We start from the raw sequence: 23,065 nt of genomic DNA, 5'->3' as shown, positions 1-23,065 counted from the left end.
AAAAGTAGAAAAAAATATGGTTTGTTGACTTTTTTGTTTATTTGTTTTGTTTTGTTTTTTGGAGAGGTTTTTGCTATAGGGCATGTGCGCTTACCAGAAAGACAGAGAGAGACAGAGAGACAGAAAGAGAGAAATCGCCCTCCGGGGGGATGGCCATGCTGCAATCCCTTCTCCATTCCCTCCTTGGGATCTTGAGCACGCATGCACACGTGCCTTGAGTGAGTTTAAGTCACTGGGTCTGGGACTCGAACCACGGTCGACTACACGAGAGTCCAGCAACATAGCCATTATGCCAACTGCTAGTCTGTTGACTTTTTTTTTTTGTAGAGGTTTTTGCTATAGGGTGCGTGTGCTCGCCAGACAGAGAGAGACATAGAGACAGAAAGCGAGAAATCACCCCCTGGGGGGATGGCCACGCCGCAATCCCTTCTCCTCCATTCTCCTCTCGGGATCTTGGGCACGCATGCACACACGCCCAGCGTGAGTTTTAAGCCACCGGGTCCGGGACGCGAACCGCAGTCGACTACGTGGGAGTCCAGCGACATAGCCATTACGCTAACTGCTGGTTCCCTCTGTTTGTTGACTTTTAAAAAATTTTTTACAAGTATTATTTTATTTAACTTTATTATTTTTTTTTTTAGATTTGACCAGAGAAAGAGAAAGTGAGGAAGTAAACTGCCAGATCCAGGACTTGAACCATGGATGGGCCTGTTGGAGTCCGGTGCCCTTAACCACTGTGCCACCTGCCAACTTTGATTATTATTTTTTAATTTGCTATAGGGCATGTGTGCTCACTAGAGAGGGAGAGGGAAAGTGAGAAGCTGACAGGTCCAGGACTTGATCCGAGTCCAGTGCCCCAACTACCACACCACCTGCTGGCTGGCCCCAACTTATTTTTCTTTTAATTAAATGCTTCTGAGTGAGGCCTTACTTCTTCAGTTGAAGTCCTTGAATTATAGTTTTGCTGTTTTTGCTATAGGGCGTGTGTGTTTGCCAGAGAGAGAGAGAGAGAAAGAGAAACATGAACATGCCACAATTTCCTTACCTCCATCTCGTCTTAGAATTTTGGGTATGCACACACACGCATCCACAGTGTTTCAGGTCACCAGGTCCAAGGCTCAAACCGCATAGCTGTCTCTCTGGGATCCAGTCGCCTTTACCTTCATGCCATCTGTGGGCCCTCTGAATTACATTTTTTTTTTTTAAGTTTATTTCTTCCATGAGTAAGACAGAGAGAGTGATGAGAGACAGCGTCCTCGGCAGGCTCTCAGTTTACGCTCCACCCCCATCCCCAGCCAGCCCCAGCCAGCCCTGGATCATGGGCCTCTAAAGTGCGAGGTGTGCTTGTGGATGTTTGTGGACGTGAATGTGGAATCTTCCCATGGGGTCAGTGTCTTGAGAACATACCATTTAGTGGTGTACCGCTGTCTGCTTCCTCTGAATTACATTTTTAAAAAATTATTTATTTAATTCTATTTGTTATTATTTTTTAAATTTGACCAGAGAGAGACAGAGGGAGAGAGAAAGGGGAAGTGAGAAGGCAAGTCACCAGGTCTGGGACTCGAACCATGGTTGGCCATGTGGGAATCCAGCGCCTTTAACCACCATGCCACCTGCCAGCCCCACCTCTGAATTACATTTTCAGGATCGAGGTACGTACTTAGAGACTTTAAACTACTCGTCACCAGAAAAAGTTTAGTTTTGCTTCTGTAGATCTATCAGCCAGGGATTGGGACTATCAGCCATAGATTGGAATCCAAGAGACATTTGACTGTGTGGCCGATTTCTGTTCTTGGTGGGAAAACCAAACATTTGCTTAGTTAACAAAGGCTTTCCTTAGGCTGGAAAACTAAATGGCAGATGAGTTAAACCAGCATTGTATAACCCTTGATTGGCACAAACCACATTCCATTTAATGCCATGAATCCACGATTATATTACGTGACTATGCATTTTTAAAGTTTATCTCAGTTTGGAGAATAGCAGTGCAGTTGCAAGACTCAGAATATTTGACCTCGCCTAGATCGCACAGTGAGTGATAGAATTGGGACCTAAGTGTTTATGTGACTCTGAAGTCTGTCTTCAGTGGCCCTACAGGGGACATAGCAGTGGGTTCCAGGGCTGACCAGAGTAAGTCACCTTTGCCTCTTCGACAGGCTGAGGGATTGTTTCTTACTCCCCCTCCCCCCGCCCCATATCAAAGCTGAATCAAGAAAGGTTTCAGATCTGAAATCTGAGTATACGCTATAGCAGTTACAGAGCGCCTAACCATTAATTTTTTGTTTGTTTGTTTTTTTGCTATAGGGTGTACGCACTTACTGGAGAGTGAAAAAGTGAGAAAGCATCCCCCAGGGGGATGGCCACACTGTAGTCCCTTCTCCATTCTCTTGGGATTTTGGGCATGCATGCCTACACATGCCTGGTGAGTTTTGTCAAGTTGCAGGGTCCAGGACTTGGATCTTTCAGTCAGTCATGTGGAATCCAGCCACCTTCACCACCACACCATTGGCTGGCTCCAGTTAAATTCTTTTCAAAGACCTTTGAAGGTGTGTGAGGATGGCCACACTGTAGTCCCTTCTCCATTCTCTTGGGATTTTGGGCATGCATGCCTACACATGCCTGGTGAGTTTTGTCAAGTTGCAGGGTCCAGGACTTGGATCTTTCAGTCAGTCATGTGGAATCCAGCCACCTTCACCACCACACCATTGGCTGGCTCCAGTTAAATTCTTTTCAAAGACCTTTGAAGGTGTGTGAATGCATATGCTCACCAGAGAGACAGAGACAGAAAGTGAGTAATCACCTCCCCCATCCCCCGCCCCCCCCCCTGCAGGGGGCATGGCCACGCTGCAATCCCTTCTCCATTCTCCTCAGGCCTTGGGCATGCACCACACGCGCCTAGCCTGAGTTTTAAGCCGCTGGATCCAGGACTCAAACCACAGTCGACTACGTGGTTCACCATTACGCCACCTTCTGGTCCCAACACAGAACCTTTTAAGGTGAGGCAGCAGCTTTGACTATGAGGGGTCTCATGGCCAAGGCTGTCCTGGGGAGAAAAAATGTCCATTTCACTGTCTTTGCTAAAGGGCTGATTGTAGACCGTATCACTGCCCCTCTTTTGCTTTCCCTCTTTCCAAGGTCAGAGCTGATAAGGTGGGGAGTAGCCGGGCACAAAATGATAAACTTGAGTGAGTGAGCCAAGAAGTACTGGGGACTTGAGAAGGCGGGCAGAGCTACTGAAATGGAATGGTTATGTTACTAAGAGCTTACGTCAGCCCATCGGTTAGCTGGAGTTCTGAGGCAGCTGGAACTGCGCGTCAAGGCGGAAGTCATGAGGTGGCTAGAGGACATCTAAGGGCACAGAGAAGGAGGGAAGAAAAATAGGATGAAGGCATGTGTGCGTGAGTAGCTGAGCAAAGAAAATTCACAAGTTTCTGCTGCTGTCATCCATGGAAGAGTTGTGAATCTGAAACTCTTGCCTTTTGGAAGTTAATCCTTGTGATTTTTTCCTTCTGGTTATTTTCTAGCAACGTGGGTAGGAGGAAGTAGGGTCTTCTGGAGCAAGGAGTGGAAAATAATGTTCTCTCAACGTTAGAAACAAAGAATGGTTATTATGGCTGGGTATGTCAGGAGTACAAGAAAACGGGAGGGAGGACTAGTCAGTTATTCCGGTTTAAATATCGTTCAGGTGTTCCCCTGCCCATACTGGAGGATTCAATATAGAGAAAGAGGTGGAGAATATCAGTATCTCAAGGGAGTGAAGTAGGAGTAAGAAAGAGTAGTGAAATGGAAAAATACTAATGACCCAAGAAGTGAAAATGTAGACTATAAAATGACGCTGATAGAGGACCAGCAGATGGTGTAATGGCTACGTCACTGGACTCCCCATGTAGTTGACTGCGGTTCAAGTCCTGAACCCAGTGGCTTAAACTCATGCCAGGCGCGTGTGCATACGTGCCCAAGATCCTGGGAGGAGAATGGAGGAGAAGGGATTGCAGTGCGGCCATCCCCCCTGTGTGTGGGGGGGTGATTTCTTACTTTCTGTCTCTCTGACTCTCTTTCTGGTGAACACACGCTGCCTATAGCAAACACCAAGAAAAAAAGGAGTCGGATAATATTGCAATAGGAAAAATTACAAATACATTTGATAAGAATCAGAAGGTGATATGGGCCAATGGAAACAATCATTTGATTAGATGATGGAAGTATAGGCAGTTTTGCTTTTAGATTTTTGTTACTTTAATGTGCATTTTGCAGGACTGGCCTTGTAGTATGGTGGTTAATTGTGCAGAAGAAGCTGGATCCCACATGGCCGACCACAGTTTGAATCCCAGACCCTGTGGCTTGAAAAACATGCTAGGCATGTGTGCACATGTCCAAGATTCTGACAGGATGGAGAAATGGGAAAAAGGATTACAGTGTGACTGGACACTCTTGGGGAATGTTCTCTCTCTCTTGCATTAACATAGATTTTACAACTAGGTATTTATTGATTGATTTATTTTTAGAATTAATTCCATCTATTCATTCAATTAAAAGAAATTGATCAGAGAGAAAGAGAGAGTGAGAAAGCAAGCCACCAGCTCTGGGACTCGAACTGTGGTCAGCCATGTGGGAGTCTAGCACCCTTACCCACCATACCACCTGGCGGCCCCCACTTTTATTTATTTATTTATTTATTTAGAGAGGTTTTCGCTATTGGGCACGTGCGCTCGCCAGACAGAGACAGACAGAGAGACAGAAAGCGAGAAATCATCCCTAGGGGGGATGGTCACACTGCAATCCCTTCTGCTCCATTCTCCTCTTGGGATCTTGGGCACGTACACACACGCGCCTGGCGTGAGTTTTAAGCCACCGGGTCCGGGACGTGAAACCGCGGTCGACTACGTGGGAGTCCAGCGACATAACATAGCCATTACGCTAACTGCTGGTTCCCACCCACTTTTATTTTTTAAACTTTAAAAAAAAAAAAAGTCAACAGATACATTCATACATGAGGAAAGGGGGGGAGAGAGAAAGAAAGAAAGAAAGCCCCCGTCAGGGCCTGGTCATGGCAATCCTTCCTCTTCCAGATCTCTGTTCCATCAGCATCTTGGACATGCATACACACACCTGATGCACTTTTCTTTAAATGTTGCTATAGGGCACATCTCACTGGGGCAAGAAAGAGAGAGAGAGAAAGTGAGAAAGCACCCCATGAGGCATGGTCATGCTACAATCTCCTCCCCTCTGTTTTCCCTCCTTTCATGATTCTGGGCATGCAGGTACTGCATCCAGGACTCGACCTGTGCCATCAGCCATATGGGGTCCAACTGCCTTAACTACCATGCCACAGGCTAGCCCAGACCCCTTATATTTTTAAAAACAGTTTATAGGACTAGAGCAGTGACTGTGCTTTAATCCCAAAGTCTTGGGGCCAGCAGGTGGCGTGGTGGTTAAGGTGTTGGACTCCCACATGACTGACCATGGTTTAAATCCTGAACCTGGAGGCTTGCTTTCTCACTTTCCCTCTCTCTCTCTGGTCAAATGAAAAATAAATCTTTTTAAAAATATGAAAGTCTCTAATTAGATAAATTTTGTTCTCTAAAATTACAGTGACTATGACAGAGCAAAATGAATTTGCAATGCAAATTGTTTGATAGACAAATCATGATTATTTAAAATATAACTGACTAAAAAGGAACTATCACAATGATTTCTAATCATCATTTAATAATGAAGAATTGTAATTTTAGGTATTAAACAAAATGAAAAAATTTTTTTTCTCATAGTGTGCACACACTTCCTGGAGAGAGAAAGTGAGAAACAGTCTTCCAGGGGGAATAGCCATGCCACAATCCCTTCTCCATTCTCTTGGTATTTGGGCCATGCATGCACAGTTCCTGGCATGATTTTCAAGTTGCCAGGTTCAGGACTTGAACTGTGGTTGACTCCAGTGCCTAATCACCATGCCAGCTGCTGGCCCCAGAAAAAAAATAAAAAATTTGTCTTCTCTTTTCTTTGTAATCACAAGAAAGCAAGAGAGAAAAAAAGCAATCCCCATTGGGGTGTGGTCACACCACAATCCCTTCCCCATTTCTCTATCTTGTTAGGATTTTGTGTTTTTCAAGCTGCTGGGGCAGAGATGATGCTTCCGAAGCGTCCTCAGTCCTTTAACCACACGCACAGGGCTGGGCTGATCTGAGCAGGGCATTACCACTGCACTGTGGAGCTCGCCCTGTTGTTTCTCTTGCCTGGGGCAGTGATCTGTTCTGGCCAGCCTCTCTCAGCACATGGGAGCCAGGCGGGAAGTGGTAGTGGTGGGGGAGAGAAGGAGGGAACGGAGAAACAGTGAACAGAGGCTGCTGAGAGAGACAGGACTGCAGGGCTGCTGGGAGGAATAAAGAAGTGTGCATTCTGGCATTTCTCCTTAACAGATTCTTCTACGAAGAAAACCCACAAAGCACTCCCAGCTCTTGGGTGGTAGAGGAAGAGTAAGTACCTGCTTGTCAGGTGTGCGGAGAACGTGAGAGACGCATGTGCTTTTCCCTCCTCTCTCCCTCTCCCTTTCACCAGGCAGGCAGCCGGTCTCTGCTCATTATCCCAGTGGAGGCATGTGGCAGAGTCCAAGCAAGTAAGACAGCTTTCTGGCTTTTGTTTTACAAAAAACCTTTATTTTTCGGTAAGGAAGCAAGGGGTGTTGGACCAAGAGACTGTGCATATTAAAGGAATTTGGAGGGAAAGAACCTCTTATGTTTTTAAGAGAGGGACAGTAGACAAAGGAGTGGTCTGGGAGGCTCAGAGTAGGTGAAACATGAGCCTTGCTTGCTGGAGTGTTCCTCAGACTTGGTCCTCAGAGAGGACTAGACCTTGGTACGTCTAGGCAGTCAGGATTGTCTTGCAAAAGCTGGCCATGCCTAAAGCATGCTGAGAACCTGATGGACCCAGAGGAGTGTGGGGCCAGGAGGACCTTTGAATATGGACATTGGGTGACCTGATACCTCCCCAATTGCCTTGTCCTTGGTGCAACTTCAAGGAGGTGAGGGAAAGCCCACAAGGCCCAGATGGAAGAAGCTCAAGGTCAGACATGAGGATACTTGAAGCCAGCACGTGGTGTGGTGGTTAGGGCACTAGATCCCACATGGCCAACTCCACCATTCGAGTCCTCGACTCAGTGGCTTGAAAAACATGTTGGGAGCATGTGCGTGCATGGCCAAAATCCTGAGGGGAGAATGGAGAAGGGATTGTGGAGTGGCCATTCCTTGTGGGGGATGATTTCTCACTTTCCTTCTCTATCTCTGGCAATTATATACTCCCTCCAGGAAAAATCTAGGGGAAAAAAAAAAGAAAAAAAAATGATACTTAAAGAGAATGATAGTTTTGCTTCTCAAACCCCCAAGATGCAAGAGAAGCAAAGTTAGAGAAACCTTGGTACAAAGAGGTTACTGCTGGGGCCTAGGGACAGATCATCGGGCAGAGATGATGTTTCTGAAGTGTCATCAGTCAATTAATACTAGAGTCTAACACTTGGTTTTTATTTTCTGTTTGTGTGTGTGTGTGTGTGTTCAGAAGGGGCGTGTACTCACCAGAGATGGGGTGGGGGGGACATGGTCATGCCATAATCCCTTCTCTATCCTGTCCAGACTTGAGATATACATGCACATGTGCCTGGCATGTTTTTCAAACTGCCAGGGGCAGGATTTGAACCATGGTCAACCATGTGGGATTTAGCTCCTTTAACCACTAAGCTATGGGACCAGCCCTGTTTTCATTTGTGTCTTGGTGAGAACATCTTGCAATTTTTGTACTGTGGTGGAATAGACAGAATTGTGCTGTTTGCAATTTGTGTAGGTACTGTTATGTATGTGTATCTTTTTTTTTTTTTTTTTAATTTTACCAGAAAAAAAAAGGAAGTGAGAAAACAACCTGCCAGGTCTGAGACTTGAACTAAAGTCAGCCATGTGGGAGTCTAGCGTCTTTAACCACTATGCCACCTGCCAGCCCCTCTATAGTGTATTTTTGATGGCTCTCATGTGTTTCATTTCTTCCCTTCCCTTCCCTTCCCTTCCCTTCCCTTCCCCTTCCCTTCCTTCCCCTTCCTTCCTTCCTTCCTTCCTTCCTTCCTTCCTTCCTTCCTTCCTTCCTTCTTTCTTTCTTCCTTTCTTTCTTTCTTTTTCTTTCTTTCGAGAGATTTTTGCTATAGGGTGTGTGCACTCCGCTGGAGAGATAGACATAGAGAGACAGAAAGTGATAAATCACCCCCCTGGAGGGATGGCCACCCAGCAACCCCTTCTCCATTTTCCTCTTGGGATTTTGGACATGTACTCACATGCACCTGGCACGAGTTTTAAGCCATTGGGTCTGGGACTTGAACTGCAGTCGACTATATGGGATGTAACCATTACGCCATCTGCTGTCCCGTGTTTCTGTCCATTTTATAGTTTTCTTTCTTTTGGGAAATTCTGGGGTCTATACCCCTTCTCCCACCCCTAACTAACAGTTTGGTGTGGTGGGGACACTGGTTGTAATGAGATGCCAGCGGTCTGCCATGCTTGTTTCCCCAAACTATGTCAGAGGCCTTTGCCTGTGTGCCTGGACCACAAGGGGCCTTTCCCGAGGGCCTCTCTCTCCCCTCTGAAATGCCGGCTGTAGAGGCTGCAGACACCACTTTCTTTATGTACAGAAGCCACTGGCTGGACTCAGCAAGGCCCGGCTGCCCTGAGGAAATTGGAGACTGCCTCCCTGGGAGACAGAAGCAAACTCATTGGCCGAGTAAATATCTTGGCACCAGGCTGCTCTTGGTTTTCCGGAGTTTGCATTCTTGGGCCCAACTTTTCACAAGATGGTTGGAATACGGAGAAAGAAAACATAACCCGAGCTGTAGCCCATCTGGAATCTGCCTCCCAGTTCTCCCAGAGCAGATGCCCCACCCAGATAACTGAGGATGCTTGATCTGGAGGACTGAGAGTGTGTGTGTGTGTGTGTGTGTGTGTGTGTGTGTGTGTGTGCGCGCGCGCGCGTGCTTGTTGTGTGTGTGTGTGTGTGCACGCGCGCATGCTCGTGCGCATGTGTGTGTGCTTGTGCACATGTGTGTGGGTGTGGCAGGCCCAGGAGAAGAACCACTGGGTCGAGGGGGGAGAGCTGGAGGTGTAACAGGAAGGCAAAAGCAGGGCTGGCTCCCGCTCTGTTGACTTAGCAGGTCTGGCTGCAAAGCCAAGGCCTCTGGAAAGAACGGCCTCCCTGCTCCCAGCAGTCTCTGCGGAGCTGGTTTCGGGACTGAGCTAAATCCTGCCTTGTTTATGGACAGGAAGACAGTTCACTTGTGTTCCACGGCACCAAGGTTTGGAGAATTTCACCAGGAGTTGCATTTGATGGCAGCCTGAGGAATGAGAAAGCCTCGGTTTCCAAAGAAGTTATTTCCTTCCACTTCACAAGGTCTTTCTCCCCTCTCAGTCAGAGAGCGAAACCGCCCCCCCCCCACATGCTTCCGCTTTCTGACTATTGCACCGTGCGGTTGATTTTCCTTTTCTTTCTGGCGATGTGGATTTGATTTCAACAGCAATTTCCTCTGACAACTTCTCATTAACTGTTGAACAAATGTGGCAGATAGAAGTTAGAGCCATGTGCTTGGCAACTCCAGGCAGGCGCCTAAATTTCTCCTGGCTGCTGTCTGTGGCGTTATTCCGTTTGTCCAGCAGGTGGCAGTAAATACCCATTGACTCCACTGTGCGGCGGGACCCACAGGGAGACGCTGAGGCCGCTCAGGGTTTCTGTTGGCTTTCTCCTGCTTGGCAGAATCACTCATGAATTCTCAGGACCTACTCCAAATTTCAGAGATGAGCTTTCTAAGAAAGGGTTACGGCGAAATGTAGGGTAAGGGTCATCGTCGTTACTCCCCAACACCTACCTCAGAGTCTGGCACATGGACGTGCCTAGTCTATGCCTACATGCTGAAAACAGTGAAATGGGTTGTCCTTCTGCCAGGGTATAGACTAGGCGATTTTTCTAATCAAGTACGATTTATAATTCTCACTTTATAGAAGAGAAACCAAGGCTTGGGAGGTGGACTAACTGGCCAGAAGTCACCAAGATGGGATGTGACCCAGTCGGATGACTCCAAGTTTTTTACCTAGCATGCTTAGGGTGAATCTTGTTTTGGACAATGCAAGGGAATCTGATTGGTGTTTATTCATTAGCCTATTTCTGAATCCCTGCTACATACTGTGTACTCAGGATGAAGGGGTAGAGGGAATAGTTCCTGCCTTGAGGGAGCTCAGAGTTGAGGGTGAAGGAGACGCACAGAAATATACCAGCACATTGCCATTGAAGAGCAACGATACGTGAGGGAGCTCAGAGTTGAGGGTGAAGGAGACACACAGAAATATACCAGCACGTTGCCATTGAAGAGCAAAGATACAAGTAAACCCAGGAGCCCGGCGGTGGTGCATCGGTAAATAACTGGATCCATGTGGAAAGGCCCATGAGTGCCCAAGGGCCCGGCTGGGGGTGGATTGTGGCATGAGAGTCCAGTCAGGCGTGCCTGTCTCTTTATTTCTCTTTCTCTCTGAATAAACTTAAAATTAAAAAAAGAAGACATTCTAGGTGTGAGGAAAGCTCAGAGGAATGGGTGGGCAGTCAAAGAGACCCCTCAGAGGACACAGCTGAATCCTCGACATGGCCAGTGGTATTAGGGGCAGGGTGCAGGCAGAGGGAGCGGTGTGTGCAAAGACCCCGGGTGTGAGAGGATGTGCAATATTTGGGGACCTCATGAGGAACATGGTGAGGGATGACATCGAGTAAATAAGGGACCTTGTAGGAGCAGATTGTGGTGTGGGCGCATACACATTTTTGGAAGAGTCTTCTAGTTCCTGGCTGAGAATGAAGGCAGGGAAGTTAGGCTGAGGGTCTGTATTCTAGCAAGAGAAGAGGATGGCCTAAACTAGGGTAATAGCTATGCAGGAGGGAGGGGACAGCTTGGCACTATTTATTGAAGGAAGAGCTGACGGGACTGGACAGATTGCCTGTGAGGGGGAGGGGGAAGAAAGAGATGGGATGACCCTGAGGTCCCAGCTTGGGCAACTGGATCGGGATAGGTAATCTCTTGCATGCGACTCTCTTTATAGTTCATAAACACTTTCACCACCAATCTCTGAAGGGGACAGCACTCCTTGATCCAGATGTGCAGCTGTGTTCTCAGGGTTTGGAGGACCCCCAGGACCGTGCAGCCCTGTGCCTTAGACAGGTGAAGCCATGCTAGGGTACCCTCTCTTTCCCCATGCTCTCCTCTCTCAGAGCAGACATGTGGGCGATAGTGGCTTTCTTGAGCAGGGTGCCTGGAGGGGACGCTCTGGTGACCTCCCCCATCCATTCCTCTTCTCTTGGAGACTGTGCTTTTCTCATGTACCCTGTGGACTTTGGGGAAAGCTAACCCTGCCCCTGGGCACAAGAGCAGGGCTTGAGGATCAGGCCCAAGTTAACCCACACAGTTGCATTTCTCGTCCTCTGTATCCGACTCCTAGGCCTGCCGTGACAATTTACTGCAAACCTCATGGCTTTAAACAATAGGTGTTTATTTTTTCTCAGTTCTGGAGGCCAGAGATCTAAAATCAGGGTATCAGCAGGGTGTGCTCCCTACAGAGGCTCCAAAGAGTTTGTTCCTTGCTTCTTTAGGATTCGATGGCTGTCAGCATTCCTTGGCTTGTGGCTGCTTATTCCAGTCCCTGCCTTATGTTCACAGGGCTTTCCCTCTGTGTCTGTCTTCCCTTCTGTCTCTTACAAGAATTCTTGTCCTTGGATTTAGGGCCTGCCAGGGTATTATAGGCTGACCTGTTAGGCTGGAGGCCTGTAGAGCTTGGATGTAGAGGTCAGACACCACGTCACAGTCAGCTGGTGCAACCCGGATCTAGTTGGTCATCAGGCCTGCGCTGCACTCGGATCTAACCCGACTCGGATGTAGCACATGCGCTCTACTATGCACTTGGCACCAGACCCTACATGGCACAGCAGTCTGCTCTCCCCCTAAACCATTACCGTACATGGACCGTTTCTACCTCTAAGACACTCCCCCTCTCTACATGTTTATAAAAATTGCTAAACCCCTCCCTAGGGTGTGACTTCTCTGGCCCTAGGGAGGGCCAGCGAACCTCCCCCAGGAGCGTTCCCAGTAAAGGCTTTACATTTCTTTTTTCTCATGTGGTCACCCCATTCCTTACATGACCTCATCTCAAGATCCTTAATTTTATCTGGGAAGACCCTTTTTCCAAATAAGATCACATTCCCAGGTTCCAGGGGTTAGGAGTTAGGCATAATTTGGGGGAACAGGGTGAGAGGATGCTTCCATTCAACTACTGTAGCCTCTGGATGGCAAGGCAGCACAAAATCGGGACCATGATGACGCTGCCGAGCCGCTATCAACAGTGCCTGGCTCAGGACTCCCAGTTACATTGTTCACAAGCTCCTCCTCGTTGCTCTAAACCCGTTTGATGCCTTCCCTGGGCTGCCCCTGCCCACCCTCACGGACTGATCCCCACTGCCCATCGGGAGCTCTATGTGGAGGCAGTCAGGTGTGGTGGGGAGAACATGGCAGTTGTGATTCTTCTCTTGGGCTCTGTGGTTGACACTCTGTGACCTTGGGCAAGTCACAGCTTTGCTGACCATCGGTTTGAATATATAATGGACCCTTGTCCCTGTAAAAGACATTTTAAAATGGAAGCCAATTTGGTTCTGTTGTTCTGCTTCTGCATTCCAAGGAAGACGTCATAGAATTGGAAAAGAGCCAGACAATGGGGTGATGAAGGGCTCTTACCCAGAGGACAAACTCAACAATTAACATTCTTCAGCCTGGAAAGATGGAGGCTGAGGAGGGGATGTAATTGAAGTCCTTCCTATGGTAAGGCATATTGACAAGGTGGAATGGATGTGCACATCAAATCCAGGGTCCTTGTAAGCCGGAAGAGGTACTTCTAAAAGGTCAAAAAGATGTTTTAGGGCAAGCAATGGTTAAGTGTTATTTTGGGGCTGGCCCTGTAGTGCAGTGGTTAAGCACTGTGCATAGGGAACCAGATTTCACACAGCCGACTGTGGTTCACATCTTGAACCCTGGTGGCTTGAGAACATTCTGGGTGCATGTGCATGCCTGCCGGAAACCTGATGGGATGGAGACACGGAGGAAAAAGGATTGTGGCATGACTATGCCCCATTAGGGAGTGCTTTTTCTTTCTGTCTCACCCTGCAGAGTTTATGCACCCTCTGACAATTAAAAAAAAAAAAAAGTAATAAAAGGTTTCAGGAGAAAACCAGAGTGCTGTTTTACACAGTGGAGAGGTGAACTCGAGGCACCCAGGCAGCTTGGTGCCCTGTGCTTGAGCCAGGGGAAACTCAGTTCTACTTCTGGCTTCAGCTGTGTGGCTGTGAGTGAAACCCCTTTCCTGTGAATCTTAGATGGCTTTGGGGTAATAACCTGGTAAGAAAGCGGAGGTAGGGGCCAGCAGGTAGCATGGTGGTTGAGGTGTTGGACTCTTACCTGGCTATCCATAGTTCGAGTTCCAGACCCTGTGGCTTGAAAATCCTGCCAGGTGCATGTGCCTGGGGGCCCAAAATCCCAAGAGGAGGATGGAGGAGAAGGGATTGCAGTGTGGCCATCCCCTGGGGGGTGGTTTCTCACTTTGTCTCTCTGCTGCGAATACACACGTCCTATGGCAAAAACCTAAAAAAACCAAACCAAACCACCAAGGTGAATAGCTGGACTACCTGCCTGCCAGCATGGGCACCACGTGATCCCACTCCCCGTGGACTTGTTCCTGCCAGTGGAGTGAGCGGAGATGCCTCACCCTCCCTTGTTCAGGCACTGTTTCACCGATCTCTCCTACTGCTCCTTTCAGTATTCCTCTCTCTCAAATAGATTATTCTCATGTAAAATACAAGCTTATTTCTCCCATTTTTTTAAAAAAAGGAATTATTTTATTTAACTTTATTTATCTTAATTTGACCAGAGTAAGAGAGAGAAAGGAGTTGAGAAAGCAAGCCACAAGATCCAGATCTTGAACTGCAGTCAGCCATGTGGGAGGGAGTCCAGAGCCCTCAACCACTACACCACCTGCCAGCCCCTTATTTCTCCTGTCTTAAAACACCTCTGCCTTAATCCCACTTCTCCCCCAGCTATTGCCACTGGGCCCATTCTGAGCTCCACTCTGCAGCTAAACTCCTAGAAAGAATTGCCTTTACCCACTGTCTCTCTCTCTCTCTTTTTCTTTTGAAGACAGGATTTCGCCATGTCTTGATCATCCTGTCTCAGCCTCCAAGCTGAGACTACAGCTGCATGCCACACTGGTGCCTTTTTATTCATTTATTTATTTTTGGCAGGGTCTCTGTATGCTGCCCAGGTCGGCCTCAAGCTTGGGATCCTCCTGCCTCAGCCTCACAAATTGTGGGGATTTTAGAGTCACCCCATTGTTCCTGGCCTTTAGATTGTACTGGGAATCGAACCTGGGGCTCCTATGTGGTTCCAGCCTGCAGAGCACAGTAACTTAGTGCTTGCCACCATGGCAGGGCCTCATTGTCTCTGTCTTTTCTTTTCTTTTTTTTTTTTTAAAGAGATGTTTTGCTATAGGGCACGTGCGCTCACTGGAGAGACAGAAAGACAGAGACAGAGAGACAGAAAGTAAGAAATCACCCCTGAGGGGGATGGCTACACTGCAATCTCTTCTCCATTCTCTTCTCAGGATTTTGGGCACACATGCACATATGCCTGGTGAGTTTCAAGTCGCTGGGTTTGGGACTTGAACTGTGGTCAGTCATGTGGGAGTACAGTGCTTTAACCACTATGCTACCTGCTAGCCTCCCCTCTGTTTTTTTTTTTTTTTAACACTTATCTCTTTCTTCCATGAGAAAGAGAGTCAGAGTGAGAGAGAAAGAGTACCCAACAAGATCTTGACACATTTATATTCCCCCAGCCTTCAGCCAATCCTAGCTCATAGACATACCCCTGGCAAACTCAGGGAGGTCCCTGGGCTCGAACTGTAAACCTTTTCAAGGGGATTGCCTTGCAGAGCTTTGTTTCAATGCTGCACTACCATCTGGCACCCACCTCAGTGTTTTTATAGCTCTTTTTTTTTTTTTTTTTAAAGTTAATTTTACTTAGAGAGCATATGTGCCTGAAAGAGAAAGAGAGAGAGAGACTCTGGACAGGGTCTCTGCACTGCAGTTCTCCTATCCCCAGCCTTCCTGATCCTTAGGATCTTGGGCATGGTGTGCACACTGCTGGCATGCTTTCAGGTCTGTCCTGGGATTTGAATCTACGGTTGACTTTGTGGTTCCCAGCACACCAGCACAGGTCAGTGAGCCACTGATTGTGCCACCAGGTCAAGCCACGGTCTCATTGTCTCTAATAGATCAGTGATTTTTTTTTTTTGAAGGAGAATACAGCTTTATTGTAAAGCACAAAACAAGGAGAGTGGACAGTTCATGCTGAAAAGACCGGGTCTCCTTGTACTGTGAGTTTGAAGCCACCAGACCCAGGACTCAAACCGCGGTCGGCCATGTGGAAGTTCGCAATGTAACCGCTACACCATCTGCTGGTCCCCACCCGCACATGCATTTTTAAGGGCAAAATTAGGGGCAGTGCCCAGGTACATGATGAGTGTGATGATTGGTTCCAGAGGGCCTGATCGTCTCATGGACATTCTTGATTGATGAGGCCTTAGATAATTCAATTTCTGTTCAGCTTTCTGGAGCCATTCATCCTGGGGTCTTTGAGCTCACAGCTAGGAGTTTCCATCTTTTTTTTTAACAGAAGGGGAAACTGAGGACCTGTCTTTCTTATTGTGGAATGGCTGCTATGATGGTATCCAGGTTCTTGGTGTTTCGGGCCAAGAATTTAATGAAACACACAAATAGTGTAAGGGAAAGGTAGTTTATTAAGTAAAAGTACAAGTACACTCCTGAGAGGTAGGAGTGATCATGAGCAGAGAAAGAGTGACTTGGGGCCAGCAGGTAGTGTGCAGGTTGGGGGTGCTGGACTCCCACATGGCCGACCATGGTTCGAGTCCCAAACCGGGTGGCTTGCTTTCTCACTTTCCCTCTCTCTCTCTCTCTCTTGCTCTGTCCCTCTCTGGTCAAATTGAAAATAAATAAATAAATAAATAAAGTTAAATAAAATAATTTTAAGAATTAAATTTAAATTAAAAAAATATTTTATATTTATTTATTTATTTTCAGTTTGGTCAGAAACGAACAGAGTGAGAGAAAGAGAGAGAAAGAGAAAGAAAGCAAACTGCCAGGTCCGGGACTCAAATCTTGGTCAGCCATGTGGGAGTCCAGCACCCTTAACCACCATGCCACCTGCTGGCCCTTAATAAAATAATTCTTAAAAATAAAAAGAGTAACTCAAAAGGCCTAGACCAATGAATCTTTACAAAGTGAACACACCCACAAAACTACCATCCTTTTTTTTTTTTTCCCCTTTTTTGGGAGAGGTTTTTTTTTTTTTTTTTCACTATAGGGGGCGGGCGTTCGCCAGACAGAGAGAGACATAGAGACAGAAAGCGAGAAATCACCCCCCAGGGAGGATAGTCATGCCGCAATCCCTTCTCCTCCATTCTCCTCTCGGGATCTTGGGCACGCACGCACATGTGCCCGGCGTGAGTTTTAAGCCACCAGGTCAGGGACGCGAACCGCGGTTGACTACATGGGAGTCCAGCGGCATAGCCATTATGCTAACTGCTGGTTCCCCCTTTTTTTTAAGAGCGATTTTTGCTATACGGTGCATGCCCTATAGGGCTGGAGAGATAGAGGGACAGAAAATGAAAAATTGTCCCCCAGGGGGGTGAGGGGATGGCCACACCACAATCCCTTGTCTTCCACTCTCCTCTTAGAATTTTGGGCATGCATGCACATGCACACGGCGTGAGTTTTAAGCCACTGGGTTCGGGACTGGAACGGCAGTCAAGTACATGGGAATCCGGCAACGTAACCATTACGCAATCTGCTGGTCCCACTACCATCCATTTTTAATAGAAGAATATTACTAGCCACAAGAAACCTTACACCCCTCCCAGTCACTTAGCTCTCTCTGTATTCCAAGGTAACTACTAGCCTGATTTTTTACACCATAGATTAGTTTTATCTTTTTATTGTAAAATGCACATATCATTTACCTTATTAACCATTTAAAAATGTATGAAATGGTGGCATTTGGTGCATTCACAATGCTCTTCATTTCATCACTTCAGAAGGAAAGCCCACATTTATTAGAAGTCACCCTTCAGTCCCCATTCCTTTTGACCCCGGCAGCCACTCTGCTCTTTATGTCAATAGACACGCCTACTCCGAATCGCTCCTATAGATGGAATTACCTAAGATAGGGCCTTTCGTGTCTGGCTTCTTTCAACTTAATATTCTCCAGGTTCACGCATGTTGTAGGATGCGTTAGTACTTCATCCTCACACCCTCCCCCCATAGGGCATGTGTACTCGCCAGAGAGTAGAGAGGCAGAGAGGGGGAAAGTGAACCTCCCCAGGGGGATGGCCACGTGGCAATCCCTCCTCCTCCATTCTCCTCCTGGGATTTTGGGCAGGCGCACACACACTTTGTTCCTTTTTACGGTTGAATAACGTTCCATTGTATGGCGGTGCACTGCCCCTGGGCGTTTGGCCGTTTCCACTTCTGACCTGTGTGAAAGGCTGCGATGTGCTTCATGTACGAGTGTTTGTTTGAACCCCAGTTTTATCTGGTTTTGAACTTTCAATGATTTCATATTCTTTTTTAACCGACTTTATATTTTATCAGTTACGCTCTGTAATGTGAGATTCATCCACGTTATTGCATATAGGAGGGGTTTGCTCATTTTAGTTGCTGGATAATGTATCATTATGTGACTATATCACCATTTATGCTATTCATTGTTGAAAAGGTCATTTCCAGTGTGGAGTTATTATGAAAAATGCTGCTATGAATTCTTTTTTTTTTTTTCTTAACCTAGAGATTTTTGCTATAGGGGTGTGCACTTGCCAGAGACAACGAGACAGAAAAAGAGAAATCACTCCCCAGGGCAGATGACCATGCCACAATCCCTTCTACTCCATTCTCCTTGTGGGATTTTGGGCTCACATGCACCGGCACCCAGCCTGAGTTTAAGCTGCCAGGTTTGGGACTTGAATTGCAGTCCACTATGTGGGGGTCTACCACTTGAATTGCAGTCCACTATGTGGGGGTCTACCACTTGAATTGCAGTCCACTATGATGCAGTCCACCATGCCATCTGCTGGTCCTACTGCTATGAATTCCGTTTACATTTTCTGGTGAACAGGTGATTTTTTTGTTTTGTTTTGTTTGTTTGTTTCTTATAGCATATGTGCTCCTACCAAAGAAGGAGAGAGAGAGACAGAGAGAGACAGAGAGAGAGGGAGAGGGGGAGAGGGAGAGGGAGAGAGAGAAAGAGAGAGACCTCCCAAGGGGAATGGCCACACTGCAGTCCCTTCTCCTCCATTCCATTCTCCTTTCAGGGATCTTGGGCATGCATACACATATTCCTGGTATATTCTCAATCTACTGAGGCTAAGACTAGAACCGTGTGATTGGCCATGTGGGACCCAGCCGTCTTAACCACCACATCACCAGATGGCCTGACAGATTGGTTTTAGATATGTACCTTAGCGTTGCTGAGCCATAGATTATGCACATGCTCAGTTGCAGTAGCTATTGCTGAAGGATTATCCCAGCCTTCATTCCTACAAGTGTGCGAAAGCCCTGGTAGTTCCACATCTTTGCGTACCCATGATATTCCAGTCTTATTTTGATCTTAGCTTTTCTTTCTTTTACATTAGAGAGATTTTTGCTATAGGGTGCGTACAGTCACTGGAGAGACAGACAGAGACAGAAAGTGAGAAATCACCTTCCCAGGGGGGATGGCCATGCTGTAATCTCTTCTCTTCAATTCTCCTCTAAGAATTTTGGGTATGCACATGTGCCTGGCATGACTTTCAAGCCTCCAGGTCCAGGACTCGAACTACAGTCAGCCATGTGGGAGTCCGGCGATGTAACTGCTATGCTAACTGCTAGTGCCCGATCTTAGCTTTTCTAGTGGGTTATACTTTTCTCTAAGCTTAACTTGAGTTCAGCTCTCACCTCTTCCATCCCCCTGAGACTGCTCTTGCCAATGGTCAGTGCTCAGCCCTTGTCTCATTGAACAACCAGCAACATTTGCCAGATATGCACACCTGCCTCGGGGCCACATCTGCCGGGGGATGTCTTCCAAGGCCTCACGCTCTTGGTTTTCCATCTACCACGCTGGCTGTTCCTTCTCAGCTTCCACCCCTCCTCTGGTTTCTCTTATCTTGGGTGTGCTTCTGGGCTCAGTCTTAGTCTCTTCTACATTCACTCCTAGTGTTCTCATCCAGTGCACAGCTTCAAATGCTGGCCGGATGCTGACATCTCCCGCATGTCTGTCATCTGGAATTCTCTCCTCAACTCCGTAGCTAACTGCCACGGTGACATTCTCCTTAAAACTTAATTGTCAATACTTACCTGGCAGGGGAGATACCATGATCATGAAGGTGGTTTTCCCAGGGCGAGGCTTATCCATTGTACTCCGGATGTGCTGACCCCTGCGATTTCCCCAAATGTGGGAAACTTGACTGCATAATTTGTGGTAGTGGGGGACTGCGTTCGCGCTTTCCCCTGGAAAGAAAAGAAAAAAAAAAAACTTAATTGTCAGAGGGGACGTGTGCTTATGAGATGGAGAGAGAGAGTGCAAGTGCAACCTGAACGGGGCGGTCCCTGCTGCAGTCCCTTTTCCTCTGTTTTTCCAACCTGTTAGGACCATGGAGACACATGTACATGTGCCTCGTGGATTTTTTCAAGTCACTGGGGCTGGGATTTGAACTGCAGTTGGCCTTGGGGGATCGGGCCCCCATAATCAGAAGTCTATCAGGCCAGCTCTATTTCTTTTTTTCTTTTTCCTCGCTCTCTCTTTTTAAGGTTTTTGCCACAGGGCACGTGTGCTTGCCAGAGAAAGAGTGGGAAAGTGAGTAATCACCCCCCAGGAGAGATGGCAATGCCACAATCCCTTCTCTTCCATTTTTATCTTAGGATTTTTAAAAAGAATTATTTATTTTAATTTTATTTATTCATTCATTTATTTTTATTTGACCAGAGAGAGAGAAAGAGAAAGTGAGAAAGCAAGCCACCAGGTCCGGGACTCAAACCATGGTCAGCCATGTGGGAATGTCCAGCGCCTTAACCACCACACCACCTGCTGGCTTCCTCTCTTAGGATTTTGGATGCATACACACACAAAACCGGCATGATTTTCAAGCTGCTGGGTTCAGACTTAAACTGTGGTTAGCCGTGTGGGAATCCAGCACCTTAACCACCATGACACCTGCCAGCACCCCCCTTTTTCCTTTTAAATATTAATGGACATCACAAACTCAGCAAGTACAAAACATGACTGCTCTGTGTTTGCCTCTAAACCTGTTCTGCATCTTAGGTGATGGCAACTCTCTCCTTATTGCTTAGATCCAAAACCTTGGAGTCATCATGATCTTCCCTTTTTATTTTTATTTATTTATTTAAAAATTTATTTATTTACTTATTTGTATTTAGAAAAAATTATTTCAATTTGACTTGAGAGAGACAGACACACACAGAGAGAAAGAGGGCAAGTGAGAAATCAAGCCGCCAGGTCCAGGACTTGAACCATGGTCAGCCATGTGGGAGTCCAGCCACCGTGCCACCTGCTGGCTCCTATTATTATTATTTTTATAATTTGCTATAGGGCATGCTCGCTCACGAGAGAGAAACAGAAATGGGGGGTGGGAGAGTGAGAAAACAAGATTCCAGGTCTGGGATTTGAACTGTGGTTGGCCATGTGGGAGTCCAGTATCTTAACCACCACACCACTTACTGCACCCTCCTTTTTATTTTAGTTATTTAATGAACTTTATGTTATTTTATTTATTTGTCCATTTAATTTGACTAGAGAGAGAGAAAAAAAGTGAGAGAGAGAAAAAGTGACAAAGCAAGCCACCAGGTCTGGGACTCAGCCTTGTGGGAGTCCAGGGCCTCAACCACCATGCTACCAGTTGGCTCTAGTTCTGTCTTCTTTCGTTTTTTTTTTTTTTTTTTCCCCAAAGAATTATTTATTTTTTTTTGTTATTATTATTTATTTTTTAATTTGACCAGAAAGAGAGAGAGACAGAGGGAAAGGGAAAGCGAGAAAGCAAGCTGCCTGGTCCAGAACTTGAACTGCAGTCAACCATGTGGGAGTCCAGTGCCTTAACCACCATGCCACTTGCCAGCCCCCGCCTCCCCAGTTCTGCCTTATAACACATATAAAATATGACCTTATCCCCTCTCTTGCTACCGTCCTAGCCAGAGCCACCATTACTATCACCTCCATTACTGGAAGAGCTTCAATGACATATTCTTAGCACGAACATCAGAGGTCCTTTCACTGTATGCGTTAGATGGTCTCATTCCTCTGCTTGAGCTCCTCTGATGGCGCCCATTTCCGAGTCGTCCAAGTGTTCCTGACGGCAGGGCACGACAGGACTCAGACACCTTGGTCTCCTCTTACTCATTGTATGTTACTCCACACTCCCCCAGCGCCCCCATTTCCCCTTGGCTCCCTCCACTCCAGACCCTCAGGGCTTCTTGTGTTCCTGAAACAAGGCAGGCATGCCCCTACCTTTGGGCCTTTGCTTGGCTATTGCTGCTGCCTGCCTGGCAGGCATACTCTTTCTCCAGATTTTTTTTTTCTTTTTTTAAAGAGGTTTTTGCCTTAGGACACGCGTGCTTGCCAGAGAGAGAGAGAGAGAGAGACAGAGAGAGCGAGAGGGACGTATATACTCTTCAGAGAGACAGAAAGGGAATAGAACTCAGCCTGGGGGGATAGCCACACCATCATCCCTTCTCCTCCATCCTCCTGGGATCTTGGGCACACACACACAAGTGCACAGCGTGGTTTTCAAGCCACTGGGTCCGGGACTTGAACCTCAGTCGACCGTATGGGAGTCCAGATGTAACCACTACGCCATCTGCCTGCCCTATCCAGGTATTCTTGCAGCCAACTCCCTTGCCCTTGGAGAGCCTTGCTTACTGGATTGAGGGTTTTTGCCTTGTATTTATGAATTTAAACATAAGGGATGGCTTGAGGTTTACATATGGGTAAAAATGTTTTTCTTTCCACCCGCTTTTCAAAGTTAGACATGGGCCATGTTCCTTGGTCCTCTTTGGGGCGTGTGTTTATTTCTAGCCCACTCCGTACTGAGGATGTGATGGGAACCCAGCTTGATAGGAGGTTCCTGTTGGATTCTTCACCTTGACTGGGCCAGGCTCTGTCTCTTCCATGCCCTGTGAGGCCTTCAGAGTTGAAGCTCAAGATCGTGCGGCTTTGGCACATTTTCTCAGGGTGAAAGCCAGCGTCCACATCCTCTCCAGGTTCCTGCTTTCCCTTCTTTTTTGGCCCATGACTATTCTTAGCCCTTTTGCCAGCTCATTTGGTGCCTTGAAAGGATTGGAAACTTTTTTTTTTTTTGAGAGAGATTTTTGCTGCAGGGTGTGTGCACTCACCAGAGAGACAGAGAAAGATAGAGAGACAGAAAGCAAGAAATCACCCTCCATGGGTGATGACCACACAATAATCCCTTCTCCATTTTTCCCTTGGGATTTTGGGCATGCATGCATATGCGTCTGGCGTGTTTTAAGCCACCAGGTCTGGGACTTGAACTGTAGTCTGCCATGTGGAAGTACAGTGCCTTAACCACTATGCCACCTGCTGGGCCCAAAAAACTAAAAAAGTGCACGTGATCGCCAGGGTGAGAGACAGAGACTGAGAAATCACCCCTCAGGGGGGCTCGATACGCCACAATCCCTTCTCCTCCATTCTCCTCTCGGGATCTTGGGCACGCACACACATGCGCCCGGTGTGAGTTTAAGCCACCGGGTCCAGGACTCGAACCACAGTCGACTACATGGGAGTCCAGCGACATAGCCATTATCCGAACTGCTGGTCCCTGTAGTAATCTATTGGCGTGTACATGGGTGTTTGGACTGCTGTAATTTTCATTTCTGTGACCAGTGCTGCTCTGAA

The 23,065-nt window shown here is 47.1% G+C and overlaps 1 non-coding gene across 1 annotated transcript; it reads left to right on the top strand.

The window, feature by feature from the left end:
- The first annotated feature begins 19,489 nt into the window (after positions 1 to 19,489).
- LOC114008866 (U1 spliceosomal RNA) lies at positions 19,490 to 19,653 on the top strand. The gene has a single exon (XR_003550362.1). It is a non-coding gene; the product is annotated as a U1 spliceosomal RNA (small nuclear RNA).
- The last annotated feature ends 3,412 nt before the right edge of the window (positions 19,654 to 23,065 follow it).

Source organism: Tupaia chinensis, unplaced genomic scaffold (genome assembly GCF_000334495.1).
Source record: "Tupaia chinensis unplaced genomic scaffold, TupChi_1.0 Scaffold000407_1, whole genome shotgun sequence".
In the NCBI taxonomy this organism is placed as follows: domain Eukaryota; kingdom Metazoa; phylum Chordata; class Mammalia; order Scandentia; family Tupaiidae; genus Tupaia; species Tupaia belangeri.
This window is presented reverse-complemented; position numbering and strand designations above follow the sequence as displayed.